Genomic DNA, 26,376 nt, shown 5'->3' on the forward strand with positions numbered 1-26,376 from the left:
TTCAGCACTGGATAGCACCAGGCTTTAATGCAGCAGCTACAGCATACGTAGCATCATGCCAGGTGTGTGGGAAACACAATCCAGGACAGACAGTAAAAGTACCACAGAAACATACACCAAAGCCATTATACCCGTTTGAGAGACTGCAGATAGACTATATTCAGTTCCCTAGGGTGGGGACATAGAGTACGCCCTCGTTTGTTCAGACCTCTTCTCTAATTTGCCAGAGGCCTGGCCAGTTGCTAAAGCCACTGCAAAAACAACAGCTAAGAAATTAATAAGTGAAGTAATTTGCAGATATGGTATACCAGAAACTATAGAGTCTGATAGAGGGTCACACTTTACAGGAGAAATTATGCAGCAGATCATGAAGGATATGGGCATTGAACAAGCCTTTCACACCCCTTATAGGCCTCAGGCCAGTGGGCATGTAGAGAGACTAAATGGTACCCTCAAACTAAAGATACAAAAGATGATGGCACAGACAGGCAAGACATGGGTGGACTGTCTGCCCATAGCTTTATATTCAGTAAGAACCACCCCCAGTAAGAAACATAAATTGTCACCTTATGAGATATTATTCTTAGGACCTTCTAAGACAGGGTGTTATTTCCCCCAACAGTTGCAGCACAATCATGCAGATTTAACAGACTATGTAGCTACTCTTTGTAGTCAAGTGAATAACATCCATTCTTTAGTTTTCTCCTCCCTTCCAGACCCAGAAGCAGTATCTGGTGTACATTCATTGGAACCGGGCGATTGGGTATACACTAAGAGACACGTCAGAAAGTCTCTGGAGCCAAGATTTGATGGTCCATATCAGGTTCTGTTGACTACACCAACTTCAGTGAAAATTGGAGGAAAGAGCACGTGGATACATGCCTCACATTGCAAGAAGTTGACGGTCAAGACTGAACCACCATCATGAATCCTTTTTGTGTGATAATGTTGGCTATACTTAGTCTAAGGGTATTGCACACACACCAGGGGACAACAGGAGGACAAATAGAGTACTCTAGGGTAGTCTATGGTAACCAGACTTGCCAGTTACACAGATTTAATGTAACCTGGTCAGGAGGTTCAATATATGTAAAAAGTTTGGGACAATATAATATAAGGCATCTCTATTGGGCACCAAGGGAGCATGATAATATTACTATCATAAGTAGAATAAAAATTAAGTGTTGTACTGATAAGTTTATGGGCTATAAAGGATTTAAGAAAACGTGGGCACAGGGTATTCAATGTGTCAATAGTACAGACCCTGGTATACCCATAGGAAGCCCAACAACTATAGAAAGAGGTGTAGTGCTAGTTTGCACTAATACCACGCAATTACCAAATAATTCAGTAATAATGACAAGGATGTACGTCTTAAATAGCAAGCCCACTATAAGGAATGACTCACTAGTTAAAGTTCCCTCCACTTGTGTAAATTTGGGTACCCAAAGACAAACCACTATATTAAGATTTAATATCTCTTTCCCCCCAGATCCAAAATGCTATAGCAGACAAAAGAGAGAATGGTATGATACATTGTTAGGAGCATCAGGTACAGGTATAGGGTTGCTTAATAGTATAGATATAGAAACTTTAGCCAGCAAAATGAGTAATGCAGGAGAAGATATGAGAAGATTAGTTACAATGCAAGCTACATGGATGCCTACAGTATTTACCCCATTACAGGCCAGTATATCTTGGGATAATGAATATTTACAGGTGTTCAATAGCACATTGTTTAACACACTTTACCTGTCAACAAATGTTTCTGAACTGTTTAATTGGACTGAATGTTCCCTCAGAACCATGCATCAAAATATGCAAAAGGGTAAAGCACAAACACAGTTAATGACAGGTAACGAACAAGTATACAGAAGGATGTTTAATATATCTTCTTTGTTATGAATACAAGTTCAGACAAAGAAGATGTTGTGTACTGACAACTTTTGCATGGGTGAAATTCATGTGTATAATGTCACACAGAAACAGGTTATGTGTAAGTACTTCATCTTACCAGTCCCCTTGTGGACAACTACTGGAGGGACTCAGTTGTGGACTCCCCAGATGAGAGGTACACACATAGACACCAGTAATAGGACACATGACTTATCCCTATGTACTGATACTGATTATGGATTAGTATGTCCTCAGCAGACACAGCTATATGAGCCTTGTAAGTTAGAACACCCAACCAGTGTATGCAACTGGGAATTGCATGATAAAGAGGTGGATATGTTTATAGAGGTAGAGCCTCAGGTTGTATGCCTAGTCACATATGATATGAATACAACTTCCCTCTATAATTTACCAAATCTTTTTTCTGGATGCTTAATTAACATTACACACCTCAGGTGGAAGAACACTACTTATGTGTTCTATGCGAAGAGACAAGAAGATGTACAGTTTGAATTTCAGGTGACTGAGATACCTTCCCATAACCTTACAGTTAATCTCCAAAGTATCATTAATGCCATTAATAATACAGAAAAACTTGCTCACCACTTACAGAAAGTAAACTATTCTGCCCATCATACACAAATGCAGACAATTGTAGAAGCAGAGAAATTGGTGGAAGTAGCCACACAATTAAAAGATAATTTACAGCACCATTGGTGGGATGTGTTCACAGGTAACTCACCTTCAGTCAAAAGGATGTTTAGTGGTCTCATTCATCCAGTAATCATTATAATCATTGTATTAATTTTGCTCATTTTGTGGAATTGCTATCTATCTTATAATTTTAGGAAAATGGTAAATAAAGCATCTGCACTGGTAGGGACTCTCTTTGTCACACATAAGAAGAGTGCCTCCGAGTGGGAAAAGTGTTCAGTGTGTGAAAGAATTACATTGATCACACCTGAGAAGAAATGTGTTTTCTGTAGTACTGATGTTGGAAGAAACCCCTCTTTCTAGGGAAAGATGCGCCGGGATTCTTGGTATTCAGGTGATGAATGATGCTTGCATCTACTTGCATAGGGTGCCTATGGAAGTAATATAGTTATTATGAAAGCCATGACTCCAGTAAGGGAAAGATAGTATGTTTTAATAAAAAGAGGGGATTGTGAGAGTCTATAATAATTTATAGTGTTTATTTAAAACATACTGTATGATTTATCAGAAAAAGCCATTTTCCTTTACACAAATATCATGAGATTAAGCCAGCATTATACTGAATGAGCATGTTACAAGACAACAGCAGCTGAAGGATCCCAGAATAGGATACCAAGTCTGGACACTGTGAAAAAAAAAGACATACTGAAGATGCATTGATACATCCTATGTACTTGTGAAATCAATCATATGTATTCTTTTCTGTCAAACCATTTTTGGCAAATGTTTGAGACAGCAGTTTTCTGAACTTATAAAAGACAGCTCAAAGGGGATGTGCCTCTGAGAGCTGAGTGGATTCATCACAAGTGTGTGTTGAGTTTTCATCATCTCCCCAGCCGGCTGGAAGGAAAATAAAGAACAGGAGTAGTGTTTTGCATACCGTGATCCAGGGGTAGGAAGCCTCATCACCCTAACAAGGGGTAACACGAGTGAAAAGAAAACTGAAAAAACCTCCTGTGAACTCAAAGGGGTCAAATTGTGGTCCCCGGGAGGAAAAACAATTGTATGCTAGCCAATGTTTTTGGGTTGCAGGCTCCGCGACCTATAACCGCTCACATAAGATTTGTATGCAGATGACTTCCATATTCAAATCGTTTGTATGTCACATGGGGATTCCCCAGCCGCAGTTACATGTATGTGTACCGTAACTTTTGCAATCCAAACCTAACTGCTTACCGCTGAATCCCTGACCATAACATCTTGCCTAACCAAACCCGAAGACACAGAGTCCTACGTGAAGTGAACAATTCACTGACCCTAACCCCCCAATAAAGGTCACTGAAAGGGATAAATGGAACACTGCAACTTCAAATTCTTCAGCAGCCACTTTGACTATAACCACCACAAATGTCTATAACAGATGCAAGTCAATAGGCTTGTGTGAATCAGCATGGACAGGGGACTCCTTCGCCCAGCCCCTAAGGGCCTTCGTGAGGACAGATTTAGTAGGATCCTGCATACCCGCAGCTTACAGAAAAAAAGAGACCCATGCCAGTGCTGATGTCATGGAAGCCTTAGTGTGACCCTGCTGATAATGCAGCCAAATGAATGAATAATGTAATGACTTACCCTCCTGATTACCCCTTGCGAGGAATGCTTCCCAATCCCACCAGGCCGCAGTGTAAACCCTCAGAGTTGTTGGGGCCAGTGACCTCTGTGCCAATCTTTCTATGCTGGCCTGATAATCTGGCAGACAGATGGAGGGCATGTTAGACCTGCCGCAGTGACTGCAGGGGCCAGCACACGCAAACATGACAATGCATCAGCTATCTCATTATTAACTCTAACTGCATACGTATGTTAGTCTTTAAAAAGCGCAGGACCAAATGCCTTAACAGCTGCAAAATCTGAGATTTTGTTCCTGATTCATTACTGATCGCAACTGCGATTAAGCGCGTAATCGGCCGATTGTTGCGATCTGCGCATGCGTATGCATCACAGTGTGTGTGCGCGAACCAGCCATTGTGATCGGGTCTACAATCGCAGTGACTATACAGACCTATTGTAGAGTGATTGACAGGAAGTGCTGTTTGTGGGAGGTGACGGGGGGTGGTCGGCGAAACACAGGTGTGCCAGTGTGATTGAATGCCGTTGCATGGGCATGCATAAATTATCCACTGCGATACCATACGCAGCTTGAGTACTCATAGCGTGCAATGAGGTTAGCAATTCCTGAGTAAGGTCAGAGCTTGTGCAAGTGTGCATGAGTCTGCAATGGTACTCGATGTTACCGATGGTTTTGCAGTCTTGCTAAGGATTACGGATGTGTGTAAGGTAAAGTCGGCATCTTTATGATGTACTGCGATGGCATAGCAATCGCAGTAGATTAGCATAATATCGTAGTGAGACTGTGTGTGTAATCGCTAGTGCAATTGGAGCTGCGATCCATAATGAATCAGGGCCTCTGTTTGCTGATTATTTATTACATGTACTGCCCCTAAGTTGTTGCACCAGAAAATAACTTACCAACCAAAGCTCCACTGCTACTATGATCGAAAACAGTTCCAACAACAACAAATTTGCAGTAAGACCCTGTGATTGCCATGAGTCAGGCCAACTGGCTCCACACCATTCACCCTTTAAATAAGCCCTAAAACCGAATGCCCCTGCCACATCAGTAAAAAGTTTTAAAGTAGTATTTGTCACTGGCACTAACAGCCATAATATCCACTTATAAACAAATAAGATGATGCAGCAGTGATGCTCCAGTCATGGCCCTCTCCAATTTCATACAATAACCCCTCCCCCCATGGGAATGATCTGACATGGAAAATTAAAGGAGCCCAGCAAAGACTGCACCTCTAGTAACTTGACTCTATGAACTTTTAGGCAATGGGCTATCTGTCACAACAATGTACAGATGTGCCCAGCTAGTTTTTTGTTCAAGCCGCGCCATTCAGTGCTCTGGGTCACGCCATGGAACGTTACGTGATGGCTGGACTTGTGGCATACAGTGGTATTCTTCAACTAAGGATACACTACGGCATGTAATACAGCGCTTAACCGCTGGGTGGCTAGTGCTCCACTGTTGTAATTTCTACTGAATACCATACTGTTAAATTGGATGGATATCACATTCACGCACTGTACAGTATTTGCATGTTCGCACAACCAATATTTTTAATATCACATACATACAGTAAGCTCTTAGAATGGGACGCAAATCAGTACACATACTGTACACACTTTAATTATACAGTAGTGAAGTTGCCCGAGTTGTTATCACGGTATAACCGATACTGTAGATTAATGAGATGCACGCACAGCTTTCACTGAGATGGGATGAATTATTCTCTAATGGTGGGGTACTGTGTATACAGTATATGTACTAGTACTGTGTAATATTTGGAAAGGAAGACAATTTTTTTTATTATTAAAAACAGCAGCGGCTGGTGGAGTGCACAAGGATGAGCCCGCTATGTGTGGTTCTTAATATAGCTAGCTTGTGGGCTATTGGTTAGGTGATCACTTTGCAACAATGCTGGTCCCGGGTTCGAACCCTGGAAAATAATAATTTTTGGGGGGAATTGTCGGCTCTGGACACTATAGTGAAACTACTGTAGTAGTGTTGTTGTTTAAAAGGCTGTTTAAAAGTAAGGCATTACAAACTGATTGTGCATTTAAAAATTGCAAACTTGCATTAATGTCTACGCTGTGGTGGCTGTCAGCTCCAAGGGGTTACAATGGGATTTCTGGCGTATGCCCAGTGGAGGGGTTACAATGGGATCTCTGGCACATGCCCAGTGGAGCCAAGCCATACGCCATGTAGCACTATGCCATGGTGCATGGAATATCATAGCACTGCGCATGCCTAGTTGTCTGTATTACTAATGTATGCGGTTGAATTTTCACACTTGCGCCACTCTCTTCGCTGTCCCAGACTCATACACTGCTGTGTAGTCATTTCATGACTTCAGAAACTGCTAGTGAGCTTTGTTTGAGAGAGTCTCTGCATTACAAATTGACTATGCATTTAAAGCACAAACTTGCATCAATGTCGATGCTGTCCCAGACTTGTACACAATAGTGATTTCATGAGTTTGGTAACTGGTAGTGGGCTCTGTTTGAGAGAGAGGTCTCTGTATTACAAACTCTGTGCATTTAAAGTGCAAACTTGCGTCAATGTCAGCATGGTTGGTGCTGTGGTGGCTATCAGCCAGCTCGGAGGGGTTACAAATGGCATCTCTGGTGTATGCCCAGTGGGAGGGCTGCAATGGGATTTCTGGCACATGCCCAGTGGGTCGGGTCCCTTCCCCCAAAGCAAGCAAGAGCCTCTCATTACCATAATAAAGGATGCTCTGTTAGCCATTTACTGTAAGCAGTCAGCTCTGCCCTTGTGTCCTGAGAAGGCTACAAATAGTGACCATTGCCAAGGACACCATCCCCCATCTGCTAGGACAGCTAGTGTGCCACTATGAATGTGTCTGTACCGTATATTACAAACTGACTGTGCAGTTGAATTTGCACTCTTGCGCCACTCTCTGTGCTGTCTCAGACTTGGACACAATAGTGATTTTATGACTTCAGAAACTGGTAGTGACTTAGCTCTGTTTGAGAGAGAGGTCTCTGTATTACAAACTAACTGTGCATATAAAGTGCAAAATTGCATCAATTTCGATGCTGTCCCAGCCTTGGACACTATAGTGATTTCTCATGACCAGTAACTGGTAGTGGGCTCTGTTTGAGAGAGAGGTCTCTGCATTGCAAACTGACTGTGCATTTAAAATGCAAACTTGTGTCAATGTCAGCATGGTTGGTGCTGTGGTGGCTGTCAGCCAGCTCTGAGGGGTTATAAATCGCATCTCTGGTGCATGCTCAGTGGGAGGGTTGCAATGGGATTTCTGGCGCATGCCCAGTGGGTCGGGTCCCTTCCCCCATAGCAAGCAAGAGCCTCTCATTACCATAATAAAGGATGCTCTGTTAGCCATTTACTGGAAGCAGTCAGCTCTGCCCTTGTGTCCTGAAAAGGCTACAAATAGTGACCATTGCCAAGGACACCATCCCCATCTGCTAGGACTACTAGTGTGCCGCTATGAACGTGTCTGTACTGTATATTAAAAACTGACTGTGCAGTTGAATTTGCACTCTTGCGCCACTCTCCTCGCTGTCCCAGACTTAGACACTACTGTGTAGTCATTTCATGACTTCAGAAACTGCAAGTGAGCTCTGTTTGAGAGAGTCTCTGTATTACAAATTGACTGTGCATTTAAAGCGCAAACTTGCATCAATGTCGATGCTGTCCCAGACTTGTACACAATAGTGATTTCATGAGTTCAGTAACTGGTAGTGGGCTCTGCTTGAGAGAGAGGTCTCTGTATTACAAACTGACTGTGCATTTAAAGCGCAAAATTGTATACATTTCGGCGCTATCCCAGCCTTGGACACTACAGTGATTTCTCATGACCAGTAACTGGTAGTGGGCTCTGGGCCTGATTCAGAGCCGCTCGTAAGCGGCCGCTCGTTCACTCTGAGCGATGTTCGCACAACTGTGCATGCATACGGCTCGTAATTCATGTGCTCGCAAAATAGCAAATGCCTGCTAATTTGAGTGAGAGGATGAGGCATTTGTGGGTGGTAACAGGGGAAGGTGCTTGAAAACGGGGAGTGGAGATCCGAACGCAGGTGTGCCAAACGGTCAAAACGGGCATTTTAAGGGTGTGCATAATTAGCAAAGCAGCATCATCGGCCACGTCACTTGGTTGTTTCTTTACAGAGAGGTCTCTGTATTACAAACTGACTGTGCATTTAAAGCGCAAAGTTGCATGAATTTCAACGCTATCCCAGCCTTGGACACTATAGTGATTTCTCATGACCAGTAACTGGTAGTGGGCTCTGTTTGAGAGAGAGGTCTCTGAATTACAAACTGACGGTGCATTTAAAGTGCAAACTTGCATCAATGTCAACATGGTTGGAGCTGTGGTGGCTGTCAGCCAGCTCCGAGGGGTTATAAATGGCATCTCTGGCACATGCCCAGTGGAAGCGCTGCAATGGGATTTCTGGCGCATGCCCAGTGGTTCAGGTCCCTTCCCCCAAAGCAAGCAAGAGCCTCTCACTACCATAATAAAGGATGCTTTGTTAGCCATTTACTGTAAGCAGCCAGCTCTGCCCTTGTGTCCTGAGAAGGCTACAAATAGTGACCATTGCCATCTGCTAGGACAGCTAGTGTGCCATTATGAATATGTCTGTACTGTAAATTAAAAAAAGAGAGGTCTCTGCATTACAAACTGACTGTGCGTTTAAAGCGCAAACTTGCGTCAATGTCAGCACCGTTGGCACTGTGGTGGCTGTCAGCCAGCTCTGAGGGGTTATAAATGGCATCTCTGGTGCATGCCCAGTGGGGTGTTTGCAATGGGATTTCTGGGACATGCCCAGTGAGTCGGGAGTCACACACAGTGCATCAGGTCCCTTCCCCCAAAGCAAGCAAGAGCCTCTCATTACCATAATAAAGGACGTTCTGTTATTTACTGTAAGCAGTCAGCTTAGCCCTTGTGTCCTGAAAAGGCTACAAATAGTGACCATTGCCAAGGACACCATCCACCATCTGCTAAGATAACTAGTGTGCCGCTATGAATGTGTCTGTACTGTATATTAAGAACTGACTGTGCAGTTGAATTTGCACTCTTGCGCCACTCTCTGTGCTGTCTCAGACTTGGACACAATAGTGATTTCATGACTTCAGAAACTGGTAGTGAGTGAGCTCTGTTTGAGAGAGGTCTCTGTATTACAAACTAACTGTGCGTTTAAAGTGCAAAATTGCATCAATTTTGGTGCTGTCCCAGCCTTGGACACTATAGTGATTTCTCATGACCAGTAACTGGTAGTGGGCTCTGTTTGAGAGAGAAGTCCAACATCAGCGCTGTCCCAGTGGAGCCGCTCAGTAGCTGTAGTGTAAGGATGCTTATACAGTAGTAATGCGCATGTCCAGTGGGTCGGAAGTCACACACAGTGCATCAGGTCCCTTTCCCCAAAGCAGGCAATAGCATCTCATTACCATAATAAAGGACACTCTGTTACTATAAGCAGTCAGCTCAAGGTCTGCCCTTACTGTACCTGTACTTCCCTGCATTTTGTACAATACAAACAATACAATGTGTAGTGCATTGTGGTTTCATGTAAAATAGAGCTGGGTGGCATAGAATAGCATACAGTAGAAATGGCAGGTGGTGGGAAGTTGAGGAGAGTCTACTGTACTGGAGTAAACTTACTGTACTTAATAATATTGAACTTCAATTGCTCTATATTTATTCAATGCTGTTTGTGCGTCGATAACTCTATGTGTTGGTAAAAATGACAGAATTCACACGCCACCAAGTGATTTATGTGTAATCCTGTTGTGAAGATTTAAACAAAAATAAAAATAATAAAAAAATGACAAATTGTAGCCTTCTCTTGCCCACAAGCCTGTCCTAGTAAGATTTGCATCTTTCGTGTATGTGATGTGATGGCTGTGAATTACAGTACTGTACATGTAGTGAGCCTCCTTGTAGCTCGACTGGTGTATGGAGTGGCTCCATTGTGTGTGACTCCCCACACACTGGGCATGCGCATTACTACTACAGTATACAGTATGAGCCTCCTTATGCCACAGCTATGGAGTGGCTCCACTGGGCATGTGCCAGAAATCCCATTGCAACCCCTCCACTGGGCATGCGCCAGAGATCCCATTTTTAACCCTTTCGGAGCTAGCTGACAGTGACCACAGCGTCAACCATGCTGACGTTGATGCAAGTTTGTGCTTTAAACACACAGTCAGTTTGTAATACAGAGACCTCTCTCTCAAACAGAGCCCACTAGCAGTTTCTGAAGTCATGAATTTGCTATTGTGTACAAGTCTGGGACAGCACAGAGTGGTGCAAGTGTGAAAATTCAACCACATACTAATACAGACAACTAGGCATGTGCAGTGATGATCATCCATACGCCATGGCATAGCGATACATGGCGTATGGCTTGGCTCCCCTGGGCATGCACCAGAAATCCCATTGCAACCCCTCCACTGGGCATGAGCCAGAGATCCCATTTATAACCCCTCGGAGCTGGCTGACAGACACCACAGCGCCAACCGTGCTTACATTGACGCAACTTTGCACTTTAAACTTACAGTCAGTTTGTAATACAGAGAGCTGTCTCTCAAACGCCTTGCGTGGCGCGCTTCATAGCATATGGAGCAACAAACTAGCTGGGTACATACGTATCCACTTTATCTGCTGGTAAACAACAACATCCTTCAGCCGTATCCACCCCAATGCCTCAAGCATGTGGAGGGACCCTCAGTCTTGTCATGTGCACTTGACACACCCTGCAGACAACAGACCCAGCAGACAACTAGGCATGTGCAGTGATGATCTTCCATACGCCATGGCATAGCGATACATGGCGTATGGCTTGGCTCCCCTGGGCATGCACCAGAAATCCATTGCAACCCCTCCACTGGGCATGAGCCAGAGATCCCATTTATAACCCCTCGGAGCTGGCTGACAGACACCACAGCGCCAACCGTGCTTACATTGACGCAACTTTGCACTTTAAACTCACAGTCAGTTTGTAATACAGAGAGCTGTCTCTCAAACAGAGCCCAAGATTTGAAAAAAAAAAATATATATATATTTTTAAGGTCTCGAACCCACGGGACAAGAACATGGGAGAAGCAGTCTGACTAGGCATTAGACCGAAAGCTTCACCCATTACTACAGTACTGTAGTTTGTAAAGAAATTAAATCACTACAATGTCCAAGTCTGGGACAGTGCCGACAATACTTACATTAGCGCAAGTGTGCAATTTCAACCGCACAGTCAGTGTGTAATACAGAGCTTAATGATTTAAAACTTTATTAGACATTTTTCTACCGCTTTATTATACATTCCGGATTCCATGTGGAAAACGCTGTACTACTGTATAGTGCACTGAATCACCGCTTCCATCATCCAATCATCGGGCGGTGATACAGAACATGCATTGGAAATCAGACGCATGCGCTATATAGTTTAGGAAAAGTGACAACTGGTGGGCAAAAAGTTGTATTACACATTTATGACTTTTTTCCAGCGATATGCTATGCTACATTACGAAACTTTCTGTGTGGTGCGACTCATGGCGTGGTGTGTGGTACGCCTTGCGTGGCGCGCTTCATAGCATATGGAGCAACAAACTAGCTGGGTACATACGTATCCACTTTATCTGCTGGTAAACAACAACATCCTTCAGCCGTATCCACCCCAATGCCTCAAGCATGTGGAGGGACCCTCAGTCTTGTCATGTGCACTTGACACACCCAGCACCTGGAACAAGTCCTGCATGAAATAAAGGACATCCGCACAGACACCTGTGTTCAAAGCCTTCACTTCAAAGATGTGTTTATTTTAATATTTCTTTTGCTATGGAACTACAGGTACCAGCGGGTCCATAATGCCCTACCTGGTGGTACTTGTGGTTCTCCAAGTCTCTTCATGCGGGTGAGGCTTGCTGGGGCCTGTAGTTCCACAGCAAAAGATGAATATTTTTAACTCTTTGAAATGCACCACACTACATGAAATCAACCCAGCACCCACTGCTCCAGGGGTGCCGGGGATAGCTACTGGCTATCAGCCTAGGTCTGGGGTGCCCTGGAGAGGGGAACCCCATTATTGGGGGGATCCCCAGCTCCCCAGGGATCCCCAGTCTGGGCTGACTGCGGTCAGGGTTGATGCTTCGGCTGGGGGACCCAGTGAATGGGCTCTCCTGGCTGTGACATTAGCCCCCACTAGGAAAAGTCTGGTGCTGGTTCTTGATCATACAGGGGGACCCTATGCATTTTTCCCCCTGTATTTCCAAAACTCAGAGCCCAGTGCTGGTTCCGCTGAATACGGGGGATGCCTATGTCATTTGTCTTCCATATTTTGGCAACCAGGACTGGTTCTATATAGCCCAATGCTGGCTGTGCTTAATTTGGGGGACCCCTATGTCATTTGTCAGCTGTATTTAGCACCACCAGGCCTGGGTCTGCAAAGCCATGTACTGGATTTTAATTTTGAGGGAGGGGCACACTGGGGTTTTATTATTTTATTTTAACACTTTTTTTAAACACAGCAGCACAGATTGATCTCACTGATCCCGTCCATGCATCTGTGTTTATTTTTATCACACACAGATGCAGGCATCATGGATCTCCCTGATCCGAGCATGCTGCATCTATCTGTCACCGCAGGGACCTGCCACACGCATGCCACTGGGTCCCGCAGCCCTCTCCGTTGACCACATCGCTAACACCCGCAACCCCCCAGGTTCCGGCTGCAGCTAATGATCGCTTCTTTCCCCCGGCCGCTACCGCCTGCAAAGGACAGTCATCTTTTTGCACCCAAGTGAAGCCACAGTGAGTACACCTGCTGAAGGCACCTACTGATGCTGCTCAACAAGTTGAAGCTTCCTATCTATATACAGGGGCATTTGTGAGGTAATAGTTTAAAAACTGTACCTTTCTCAATTACCTAAACCCCAAAAGCACCTACCCTGGAACAATAGCTACCTAATAAAACAAATCCCAAGTCTAAATTCACCCTCTACCCTGAGTTATGCCTTCCCAAATATCCTCCATAAAGAACAGCAGAAAAGTGGTCCTAACTGAGAGTAGCCAAATAAACTGACAGTTGGAGTTTAGATTACTTCCAAATCCTCATTTTTATATTTTTGCCCTGAAATTTGGCATGCATCACCGAGAGATAGTTCTACCTGTCCATGCTAAATTTCAGCTTGGTACCTCCAACAGCTTTTGATGTGTAGCCCCTTAAACACCATGTCCCCCCCCTCCCTCTGGGTTTCTCTATGGGAGAATTCAATTTTTTTTCGAGTCAGCCTTAATATAAGGGCATGACTGTGCCCTTCTAATACTTATGCCCACTGGCAATGTTCTCTTGCACACTGTCCCCACTGGCACCATATTCCTCCGCATGAGCAGGGTTGTCTTCCCAGGACTTACGTCCCAGTAAATACCATGGTCAATTACAGGGGCAGCAACCAGGGAACATGTTTCTGAGTAGGTGCCTTTCAGACATACATGAGACCTGGGAATATTGGCCAAGACAGGTCAAAAACATTGGAAATTCAGTGTGTCTGTAAGGAGTAATAGAGAAGTTTTTCTGCCATTGCATCATCGCTGGAAAAAGTCTGTAACCAATGCTTCTGCTATCAGTCATTTCAGCCACATACCATTCAGCATTCCAGTATCAGAAAGAAGTTGATCAACACACCCGATAAATTGCCTGACAGTAACCAAGAGTATGAGGGGATACACATTTTGATACACAAACTGATTAGCTGGTGCGCTTTTGTGAGCATATCTTATGTAGAGATATAGCAAAAATAAATGTCCTTGATTTATGGCATTACACCAGACTAGAGATGTGCGCGTGTTTTGGATTTGCCAAAACCACCCTCAAGTGTTTTGATTTTGGATCTGGATTTCTGTAAAAATTGATAAACAGCTAGAATAACATTATTTGGGCCTGTTTCTGTTCCTACAGTATTAATAACCTCAATGACATTAATTTCCAGTCAATTTTGACCACCTCAATGCTCACAATATTGTTTTTACCCATACTGACCAAAAGGCTGCAGTGAACTGACTGGCTAAAATAAGCGACAGAGCAGCGGCACAAACACACGGCAGTTTAAAAAAGAATATAGCTCATTTAGGAAACATAGTGGCACAGCAGTGGCAGACAGGATATCAGTTTAATATTAACTGTACAATATTATAAAATGTTTTTATTAATCAAGAACTAGATCAGAGGTCAGAGGCCTGCAGAGGTAAATGGAAGTGGACTACTCTATTTAGTGGAAGCCAGGTAAAGCATTGATTGATTGATTTACTACCTGTGAATGTGTTTGAGCACTGACATTTTCCCATTTCCAGGCATTCTGTTTAATGAGGATTTATTTAAGGAAAATATTTCACAAGTAGGATTAATAAGTAAAATAATGTTTTTTCTTTGACAATTTCATGCATCAAAACGACTGGTAAATTTTATACTAAAAAAAGAAATATTTTCAAAATGAAGTATAATTGGACCACCTTAATTGACCAACTTCACTAGATGTTGAAGTACTATTATTGGCAGCAGTCGCAGCACTAGCACTGGGTTGCCGCTCCTGCTCTTCTATCAGCTGATCTATGGCACTGATTCAGAGCCAGACGCTCTGACAGAGCGCTCGCTCTGAATCAGGGCCAGGTTTTTTTTTTTAGAACAGCCTCCTGGCCGCTCGCATAGCTGTGAGTGACCACCCACAGCTACAGCGAGCAGCCATGATGATGGTCGCGATGGTCAAGACTATCGCGACCATTGGGCTTGCGATAACACCCTAGTAGTAGAGTCTCGTGGCTGCAAGCCCCAGAGAGATTTTGGCTCTAACAGAGCTGGAATCTCTCCACTGACATCACTCATGTCAGTGGGGCTGCCCCCAAACGACAGGCGTTCTCATGGGAACGCCTCCGTTTGGGCAGCCATGCCCGGCCCGCCCACCAAAGGGGGCGAGCTGTCACTCAACATCGACAGCTCGCCCCCTTTGGTGCGAGACCCGGGGCGACGGAGTGCCCGTCGCTATCTGGATCTCACACATGCACACGATGGAGCTGGCTCCGACGTGCGCATGCGCTCTGGGCCACCATTGACCCAGTTGCGAGCGCTCAGTGCTTGCGACCGGGTCTGAATCAGGCCCAATGATCGGTTCAGTTTTTGACACCAGGACAGAAGTGAAGCTACTGGTGTTCAACTTATCTGCCACCACAAGCGAATGTACAGCAAACAATGAAATAAGGAAAGGAGGTTATTTTTTATTAAAATACTGAAGATTTTTTTTACAAGAAATTATTTTTTTTCACTTGAAAATTGTTTTAGGGGCAGACGATGGGGGGGGGGGGGGGGGAGACCACCACACCACTACACACCATCGTTTACACTAGAAGGAAAACAGATTCTGACAAAAAATTTAGCAGTCATTTCTTTTAGACAAACAACACTGGCAATTTTTTTATGCACTTGGAGGACCAGGTCTTTGATAGAATTGTTTTGGAGTGCAAATGATGGGGGGACATCACCGCACACACCATCACTTAAGCTGGAAGGATAACACACTATGCAATTTTTTTGCACTTATGGATTTGTTTTTTATACACAAACAACACTGGCAATTGTTTTTAACCTACTCCTCCTATATTACAGTGCTCCAGCCCACAGTTACACATCGTCTCCCTCTGCTCTTGTGAAAATGGTGTACTTGCTTAGTACTCCTGAGGTTCCTACATTTCCTCTGGGCACAGCTTCTTTAATTCCTCCACTTCCTCAGAGGCACAACGCCCTTTCCCTCACCTGGACAACTACTAGAGACTGCTGCCTTAATATTAGCGACTCTTATGCCATATTTTTACTAGGGGTGTGCACCGGCCACTTTTCGTGTTTTGTGTTTTGGTTTTGGATCTGGATCTTTCTTCGTGTTTTGGATCTGGATTGGTTTTGCCAAAACCACCCTTCCGTGTTTTGGGTTCTGGGTTTTGTGTTTTGGATCTGTATTTTTTTGAAAAAAAGCATAAAAACAGCTAAAATCACAGAATTTGTAGGTTTTTCTGCTCCTATGCTATTATTAACCTCAATAACCTTAATTTCCACTCATTTCCAGTCTATTCTGAATACCTCACACCTCACAATAGTGTTTTTATGTCCAAAAGGTTGCACCGAGGTAGCTGGATGACTATGCTAAGCGACACGAGTGGGCGGCACAAACACGTGACCCATCTAGGCGTGAAACTGCAGTGGCAGACAGGATGGCATTGAAAAACTAGGCCCCAAACTGTACATAATGCAAAGAAAAAAAAGAGGTGCAAGATGGAATTGTCCTTGGGCCCTCCCACCCACCCTTATGTTGTATAAACAGGACATGCACACTTTAACAAACCAATCATTTCAGCGCCAGGGTCTGCCACACAACTGTGGCTGAAATGATTGGTTCGTTTGGGCCCCCACAAAACAAGCTGGCAATTTATCTGTCCCTGCACAAACTGGCTCTACGGAGGCAAGATGTCATCCTCATCCTCCTCATCCACCGATTCCTCACCCTCTTCAGTGTGTACATCCTCATCCTCACAGAGTATTAATTCGTCCCTGCTGGAATCACAGGTCCCTCTGTACGTTCTGGAGGCTGGTCTCCCTGGAAGAGTTGATAATTCATTTTATGAACATCATCTTCTCCACATTTTGTGGAAGCAACCTCCTACGCCTTTCGCTGACAAGGTTCCCGGCTGCACTAAACACTCTTTCGGAGTACACACTGGAGGAGGGGCAACTCAGGTAAAATAGAGCCAGTTTGTACAGGGACCTCCAAATTGCTTCTTTTTCCTGCCAGTACAGGTACGGACTGTCTGACATGCCTACTTGGATGCTGTCACCGATGTAATCCTTTAACAGACAGACCCACGCTTGTCGCTGCTGCTTTAAGGATGCAGGTGCGGCTACAGCCCACACATTTCACAAAGACCGAAAAAAAAAGAACAATATTTTAATTGTTTGTGTAGCACACTGTGAGGGTGTCACCACCCTTTAACAGACAGACGCACGCTTGTCGCTGCTGCTTTAAGGATGCAGGTGCGGCTACAGCCCACACAATTCACAAAGACAGAAAAAAAAAGAACAATATTTTAATTGTTTGTGTAGCACACTTTGAGGGTGTCACCACCCTTTAACAGACAGACGCACGCTTGTCGCTGCTGCTTTGAGGATGCAGGTGGAATCTAGACAGGATTTGGAACCGAGGACACACTACCTCCATCAATTGTCTAAATCCCACTGCACTAATGTCGGATACCGGACGCACGTCTAACACCAACATAGCAGTCAAGGCCTCAGTTATACGTTTTGCTTCAGGATGACTGCTGTCGTACTTCATCCTCATCGCTAGGGACTGTTGGAGGGTCAATTGTTTAGTAAAAGTAGTGATGTTCCTACTTCCTCTCTGGGATGATGAACAACTCCCAGCAGCAGCAACAGCACTAGGAGGAAGTGGTTCTTGATCTTTCCCTATTTTATTTTTATCGGAGAAAGTTTGGTCCTCCATTTATGTTATATTGATATATATACGTGCGGCTAAAGCGCACACAAACACAGAAAATATTTTTTTATTTTTGCTGGAGAGTAGTGCACTTTGTGGGTTACACCACCCTTTAAGAAATGAGCCAGCTGGCTCTTTACTTATGGGACACAGGCGCACGTTTGGCGCTGCTCCTTTGTTGATGCACGTGCAGCCACAGTGCACACAAGTCACAAACACAGAAAATATATATTTTTTTGGTTTGGAGTGTACTTTGGGGGTTACAGAACCCTTTAACGGTCAAGCCAGCCGGCCCTTTACTTATGACACAGGCGCACGCTTGGCACTACTTTGTTGATGCACGTGCGGCTACTGCGCACACAATTCACAAACACAGAAAATAATTTTTTTTTTGGTTTGGACTGGAGTGTACTTTGGGGGTTACAGCACCCTTTAACGGTCAAGCCAGCCGGCCCTTTACTTATGACACAGGCGCACGCTTGGCACTACTTTGTTGATGCACGTGCGGCTACTGCGCACACAATTCACAAACACAGAAAATAATTTTTTTTTTGGTTTGGACTGGAGTGTACTTTCGGGGGTTACAGCACCCTTTAACGGTCTAGCCAGCCGGCCCTTTACTTATGACACAGGCGCACGCTTGGCACTACTTTGTTGATGCATGTGCGGCTACTGCGCACACAATTCACAAACACAGAAAATAATTTTTTTTTTGGTTTGGACTGGAGTGTACTTTGGGGGTTACAGCACCCTTTAACGGTCAAGCCAGCCGGCCCTTTACTTATGACACAGGCGCACGCTTGGCACTACTTTGTTGATGCACGTGCGGCTACTGCGCACACAATTCACAAACACAGAAAATAATTTTTTTATTGGTTTGGACTGGAGTGTACTTTCGGGGGTTACAGCACCCTTTAACGGTCAAGCCAGCCGGCCCTTTACTTATGACACAGGCGCACGCTTGGCACTACTTTGTTGATGCACGTGCGGCTACTGCGCACACAATTCACAAACACAGAAAATAATTTTTTTTTTGGTTTGGACTGGAGTGTACTTTGGGGGTTACAGCACCCTTTAACGGTCAAGCCAGCCGGCCCTTTACTTATGACACAGGCGCACGCTTGGCACTACTTTGTTGATGCACATGCGGCTACTGCGCACACAATTCACAAACACAGAAAATATATTTTTTTTTGGTTTGGACTGGAGTGTACTTTGGGGGTTACAGCACCCTTTAACGGTCAAGCCAGCCGGCCCTTTACTTATGACACAGGCGCACGCTTGGCACTACTTTGTTGATGCACGTGCGGCTACTGCGCACACAATTCACAAACACAGAAAATAATTTTTTTTTTGGTTTGGACTGGAGTGTACTTTCGGGGGTTACAGCACCCTTAACGGTCAAGCCAGCCGGCCCTTTACTTATGACACAGGCGCACGCTTGGCACTACTTTGTTGATGCACGTGCGGCTACTGCGCACACAATTCACAAACACAGAAAAATTTTTTTTTTTTGGTTTGGACTGGAGTGTACTTTCAGGGGTTACAGCACCCTTAACGGTCAAGCCAGCCGGCCCTTTACTTATGACACAGGCGCACGCTTGGCACTACTTTGTTGATGCACGTGCGGCTACTGCGCACACAATTCACAAACACAGAAAATAATTTTTTTTTGGTTTGGACTGGAGTGTACTTTGGGGGTTACAGCACCCTTTAACGGTCAAGCCAGCCGGCCCTTTACTTATGACACAGGCGCACGCTTGGCACTACTTTGTTGATGCACATGCGGCTACTGCGCACACAATTCACAAACACAGAAAATAATTTTTTTTTTGGTTTGGACTGGAGTGTACTTTCGGGGGTTACAGCACCCTTAACGGTCAAGCAAGCCGGCCCTTTACTTATGACACAGGCGCACGCTTGGCACTACTTTGTTGATGCACGTGCGGCTACTGCGCACACAATTCACAAACACAGAAAATAATTTTTTTTTTGGTTTGGACTGGAGTGTACTTTCAGGGGTTACAGCACCCTTAACAGTCAAGCCAGCCGGCCCTTTACTTATGACACAGGCGCACGCTTGGCACTACTTTGTTGATGCACGTGCGGCTACTGCGCACACAATTCACAAACACAGAAAATAATTTTTTTTTTGGTTTGGACTGGAGTGTACTTTCGGGGGTTACAGCACCCTTAACGGTCAAGCCAGCCGGCCCTTTACTTATGACACAGGCGCACGCTTGGCACTACTTTGTTGATGCACGTGCGGCTACTGCGCACACAATTCACAAACACAGAAAATATATTATTTTTTTAGCACTTGGGGGGAGCACCCCTGATGGACAGAGCACCCCCTGGACAACACTACAGCACCCCTTTAGGACAGGGACACTGCACAGGACTTTGGAGTGGACACAGCCCCTATGGAGAACTGACTGCACAACACAGTCCAGCCAGCCCCTATGGACTTTGAAGTAGTGGACACAGCCCCTATTAACAACAGCAGCACAGCACAACACAGCCAGCCCCTATGGACTTTGAAGTAGTGGACAACAGCAGCACTACACTACACTACAAAGCCCTAACTCCCACCCTCCCTCTTCACTGTCCACAGCCGAGTGAGAAAATGGCGCCGACGCGGGTACCTTATATAGGATCCAAAACCCGCGAGACTCGGAAGGCGGGATGATGACGTTTTGCCTCGATTTCAGATCCGAGTCAGGCGGGAAAAGTCGAGCCTGATTCGGATCGGACTCGGATCGGGGGGCTCGGGGGGGTTCGGATTTCAGAAATCCGAACCCGCTCACCCCTAATTTTTACTACAATGTGTTTCTTTCTCTATTGATGGTTTTCTGTCAGTTTTGCAGCCTGCCAATTTACTAAGGCCAAAACAACACAAAACCATAGAGAAATCACACTTTTGAATTGAATATAGATGTACAATCATTGTTTAGATCAATAATTTAGATGGCCCAATGCTTTTCTGAAAATATATATTACCTAGGAAAAGCAGGGATATTCTCAGATTTCAAGCACAGCATCTCAAAAAACAGGAATTATAGTGCATTATTTATACATGCAAATGATTTATTAACTAAAGGCAACACACCCAAAGTAGTTAAAAGCAGAAACAGCTTTTCTAAGATATCATATCACAGAGACCAATCAGACTTCTGGTCTATCAGGCTCTCTTTCCAATTAGTTATCCCTGCACCCCTGATGAAGTAATATTGATATCAAGTGGGTGCTTAAGATAAAATGTGTTGGGTGATGTCTGATAAAAAGGATGAATATTGGGTGAGAGAGCCTGGTAGTACAAGATATAAGAATACATACATATATAAATATATCTATCTATCTATCTATATCTGTCTACAGTATCTGTCTATCTATTTATCTATATATTAGACATATGCTCCAAACCCAGAGTTTTGGTTTTGGTTCTAAATCATCGTCGTGTTTTGGTTTTGCCAAAACCACCCTCACATGTTTTGGTTTTGGATCTGTATTTTTTTTTTTTAATTGCTCAAATCACATAATTGTGGTCTATTTTTGTTCCTACAGTATTATTAACCACAATAACATTCATTTCCAGTAAATTTCAGTCAATTTTCACCACCTCACTGCATGTTTGCAGAAGCCTGCACAGATCAGTGTGGCCTGTGCAGTGCTTCTATGTGTGTAAAAGTAAATAACGTTTTTTTAGCAGGTCCTGGCTGTGAAAAGACGAGGGAAAAAAATGTAAGAGTCCCCCATATTTAACACAAACAGCACTGGGCTCCTGAGCTGGTCCTGGTTATGAAAATATAGGAGGAAAATTACATAGGAGTCCTCTGAATTTTACACAACCAGCACCGGGCTAGCAGTGGTGTAATGCCACAGCAGGGGGACTCTCTTTACAGGGTCCCCCTGCCAAAGCATTCAGCACTCAATACTAGTCAGCTGGGGATTCGAAGCGGGGACCCACCAAATAAAAGGGTCCATCTATCCCAGGTCCAGGCTGATAGCCTTAGGCTATACTTGGCACCCCTGATGGTGGTGGGTTCCGAGTTCATGATGTAAAAGATAGAATTAATATTATTCTCTTGTACAGGGGTACTACAGGTCCCAGCAAGCCTGCCCCACTTCCGGTACTTGTAGAACCACAAGTACCCACAGGCCCAAGCATTAAGGCCCCATTGACAATTGTAGTATTCCTAAAGAAGAGAAGACACACATACCAAATATTGTAGTATTTTATTAAACATTCACACACACACTCACAGTAAATACTTACCTTCAATCCCTGTCTTCTTGTCCAGTATCATCAACGATCGTTGGGAAAAAAAATCTATACTCACCTACCCCTTGTGTCATGTCATTTTCGGTCCCCGCAGGCATCCATGGTCTTCTTAAAATAAAAAAACAAATTGTGTGAACCCACAGGACAGAGTAGTGACCTAAAAGGTCAGTACTACCTGAATGAATGCTAACTGGGACAATCTCCCAATGAAAACAATGGGGAGAGCATTCATTGACTGAGAGAGGCAAGGCCCCGACTCTGTCAGCCAATAAACACCAATAAACACTTCCCCCATTCACCTGAAAGGTGATGACCGCTAATAACCTAGCAGTTCCGAGTATTTAAAATGTGAGAAACATACGAGTTTGCATGTTCTCGCACCCTATTACATCTTCTGAAAATGTGCGAGTTTAGCACTAAACTCACAACTTTTTAGAACTCGCCCATAGAATTTAAAAGCAAAATAGAGCTGGCTGGTTCTTTAATTCTGCCCATTTCAGTTCCAATTATTTTCAGTGATCTGGGGATTGGGGCTTTTGTCCTCAAAATAGTTGTATATTTTTGTCTTTTTAAATTGCTTCAGGGAGTTAGGAAGGGTATGACAATACCTGTGTCATATCCTTCCTGACTCAAATACAAATGAAATTATTTAGTTTCCCATAAAAATGCTAATTATTACTGAGAACTACAATGATTTACACAGTGTGAATAGGTACATTCCAGAGATATTAAAAAACAGCGGATATGTTCATGAATTAAAAACCATACAGTCAGTTGAAATACAGGACTTATGACTTCACAAACTGTAACAGTAAATCTCAGCCTTCAGTTACCCTCAGTCAATGTTTCATTACTGTCGTTTTGCAAAAAAAGATTCTTGGTTATTACTAAAGATGTGCGCCGACCCTCGTGTTTTGGTTTTGGTTTTGGTTCTGGATCTCCCCTGGTTTTGGATCTGAATCTGGTTTTGGATTTTTTTCCTTGGTGTTTTGTTTTCGTTAGAGATTTTCGCCGACCCCCGTGTTTTGGTTTTAGATCTGGATCTACCCTGGTTTTGGATCTGGATTGGTTTTGGCAAAACCTCACCTCCGTTTTTTGTTTTCGTGTTTTGGTTTTGGATCTGGATTGTTTCTTAAAAAATCATAAAAACAGCTAAAATCACATAAAATGGGCCTATTTTTGTTCCTAGAGTATAATTAACCTCAATAACATTTATTTCCAGTAATTTCCAATACATTTTGACCACCTCACAATATTATTTGCTTAATCTAGTTAAGGCCAAAAGGTTGCATCCAGCTAGCTGGCTGACTAAGCGAAGTGACACAGTGGGCGGCACTAACATGTGGCACTTCAGTTTCTAATTTCCAACACAGATACAGTGTGTTATACAGTGTGGATTGGATACACCAATAGTGCACTTACTGTGACAGCAGTGTCGGCAGAGCAGGGTTGCTGACGTTGTCCTCAGTACATGGAATGGTAGTGTTGCGGTACTGGCAGTGTCCTCAGTGAAGGGTACCGGTGATGTCAGCAGTGCGGGGGTGCAGCGGTGTCTTTAGTGCAGGTTTGCTGGCTGTGTTGGCAGTGTGGGGGTGCCAGCGGTGTCTTAGTGCAGGTTTGCTGGCTGTGTCGGCAGTGCGGGGGTACCAGCAGTGTTTTAGTGCAGGTTTGCTGGATGTGTAGGCAGTGCAGGGGTGCCAGCGGTGTCCTCATTGCAGGTTTGCTGACTGTGTCGGCAGTGCGGGGGTTGCTGGCGGTGTCCTCAGTACATGGAATGGCAGTGCTGGCAGTGTTCTCAGTGAAGAGTACCGGCGGTGTCGGCAGAGCGGGGGTGCCAGCGGTGTCCTCATTGCAGGTTTGCTGATTGTGTCGGCAGTGCAGGGGTGTTCTCAATGCAGGGTGCCGGCAGTGTCGGCAGAGCAGGGGTGCCAGCGGTGTCCTCAGTGCAGGTTTGCTGACTGTGTCGGCAGTGCAGGGGTGCTGGTGGTGTTCTCACTGTGGGAGTGTCGGCAGTGTGGGGGTCACTGACGGTGTCCTCAGTACTTTGGGTAGCAGTGCAGGAGTGTGGGAAGCAGTGGTTTTGGCAGCGGGGGATGCTGCAAGGTGGGGTGCCGGCAGTGGGGGGTGCCGGCGGTGTCAGGCGGCGGGGGATGGCGGGCACCATCTTTTTTTCCTCCTTTGTAGTGTTTTCAATGGGTCTAAAGCTGATTGGCTGAGAGCCATGACAGACAGCTCTCTCAGCCAATCAGCGTTAAGCACGCTGATAACAAAACCTTGCGACTCGACAGAGGGGTCGCAAGGTTTTGCTTCAGGTCAGGGATCCGGGGCAGGCAGGGAGATCCGAGTTGCGCTCGGATCACCCCTGATCCCTGAAATTCGGTTGGGTCCGGTTCTCAGGGACCCAGACCCGCTCATCTCTAGTTTTCGTGTTTTGGTTTTGGATCTGGATATTTTTCTTAAAAAAACAGCTAAAATCACATAAAATGTGCCTTTTTTTGTTCCTAGAGTATTACTAACCTCAATAACATTTATTTCCACTCGCTGGCTCAAAACTGATTGATATAATTATTAATAGAGTTGAGGACTGTGCAAGATGATGGTTGGGATAACCTTGAGGATTGAAGGCATGGCCTTCATAGAGGACAAGGAAGTTGATGGCCTTGCATTATCATAATGACTGCTGGCAGCAGCTACAACATGTGGTTCTTGGCCTTGCTCTCCTGTCATGTGACAGCCCTCCATATTTTCTGTGGTCTTGAAGCAGTGTCACAAGCACCAATAGTGTAGCCAAGGTGCGGTTACAAAATTCACACAGGTGCAGTCGTGCGCAGACAGAAAAATATACAAAAGACACTATTTTTTTTGTTTTCGGGTACAGAACTTGGGCCCTGAGCACAGATTGGTGATGACTGGAGTAGGGCAGCACTAGGTTGCGTTGCTGTATCTTGTGTGGCTAAGCTTAACACGCACACACACAGAAAATGAATAGACAAAAGACACTATTTTTTGGGGGGGGGTCTTGGGTCCAGAACTTGGGCCCAGAGCACAGATTGATGATGACTGGAGTCGGGCAGCACTAGGTTGCATTGCCGACTTGCCACATCTTGTGTGGCTAAGCCTAACACGCACAGACACACAGACAATTATTACAAAAAAAAGACAATTGATTTTTATTATTTTTATGCTCCAGAACTTGGGCCCAGAGCACAGATTGATCACGACTGGAGTCGGGCAGCACTAGCGTGCATTGCTGACTTGCTAGCTCTTGTGCGGCTAAGCCTAACACGCACACACACACTCAGAAAAATATAAAAGACACTTTGATTTATTTTTTTTGCTGTCCAGAACTTGGGCCCAGATAGAGACAGCACCAGCCCAGATGTATCTACAATTCTGCACCAGCCCAGATGGACACAGCAGACATGAAAAACACCAGCCCAGGACACAGCAGACAGCACAGACAGCCCAGATGTCTCAGCAACAGCCCAGATCGACACAGCAGACAGCACAGTGACAGCTGTCACAGGCACCAGCCCAGAATGGATCAGCAGTCACCAGCCCAGGACACAACAGACAGCACCAGCACCTCTCCCAGTCTTACACTACCCACCCTCCCTGTTCAGTCTCCACAGCCGGAGTGAAATGGCGTCTGTCACGTGGTCCCTTATATTCTACATTGATCATAGAGACGAAAGCTTGCGAACCACGAGATTTCATCTCTATGGTTTTGCCTCGATTTGAGAGATCCGAGTAAGACGGGAACATCCAAGCCTGCTTGGATCCAACTCGGTTCTGCTAAATTCGGGTGGGTTCAGATCTCTGAAAACCGAACCCGCTCATCTCTAGTTATTACCTTCCTAACATTGGGTCTTATACCACATAAAGGCAATCTGCATGTGTCGTATGCTGCAGATCTATCAAAGCATATTTAGCTATGTGTGGGCACATAGTGGCAGGATGCTAATTATGGTCTACTGTGATATTCTGTTTAACATATATTGGAAATGTCATCACAGTCAGATGAAAATCAAAATAACATTCCATAAATCATGCATTACTAACGTGATATATATTCTGCATTGCTGCCAATGAAAGATGGATAGTTATTCTATACAATATCATTCTCTACAGCAAAGTACTTGTTCCCTGGGTGATATATTAACTGTAATTGCTTAGAAATAACCACTGCATAATACATTAAACAAAGCTAGGTTTGAAAAGTTGAGATGGATGAATGCATCTCTGTGAAAGTTAAGGTAAAAAGGTTATTCTCACATAACAACTAAGCTTGCCATCACATTCCCCTTATACAATAAAAACTATTTAATCATAGCATTAATTGTTTTGCAGAAGTATTGAGCTTGATTTAGAAGTGATTTTAATGTATAATTATTAATTAGTTATATTGTCT

General features: G+C 44.5%; 1 pseudogene; it reads left to right on the plus strand.

Moving 5' to 3' along the window:
* Nucleotides 1–1,200: 1,200 nt before the first annotated feature.
* Nucleotides 1,201–26,376, plus strand: part of LOC148519639 (uncharacterized) — a 32,185-nt pseudogene continuing 7,009 nt past the window's right edge.

The sequence above is a fragment of the Taudactylus pleione genome, unplaced genomic scaffold (assembly GCF_031769625.1).
Source record: "Taudactylus pleione unplaced genomic scaffold, aTauple2 ptg000186l, whole genome shotgun sequence".
NCBI lineage: Eukaryota > Metazoa > Chordata > Amphibia > Anura > Myobatrachidae > Taudactylus > Taudactylus pleione.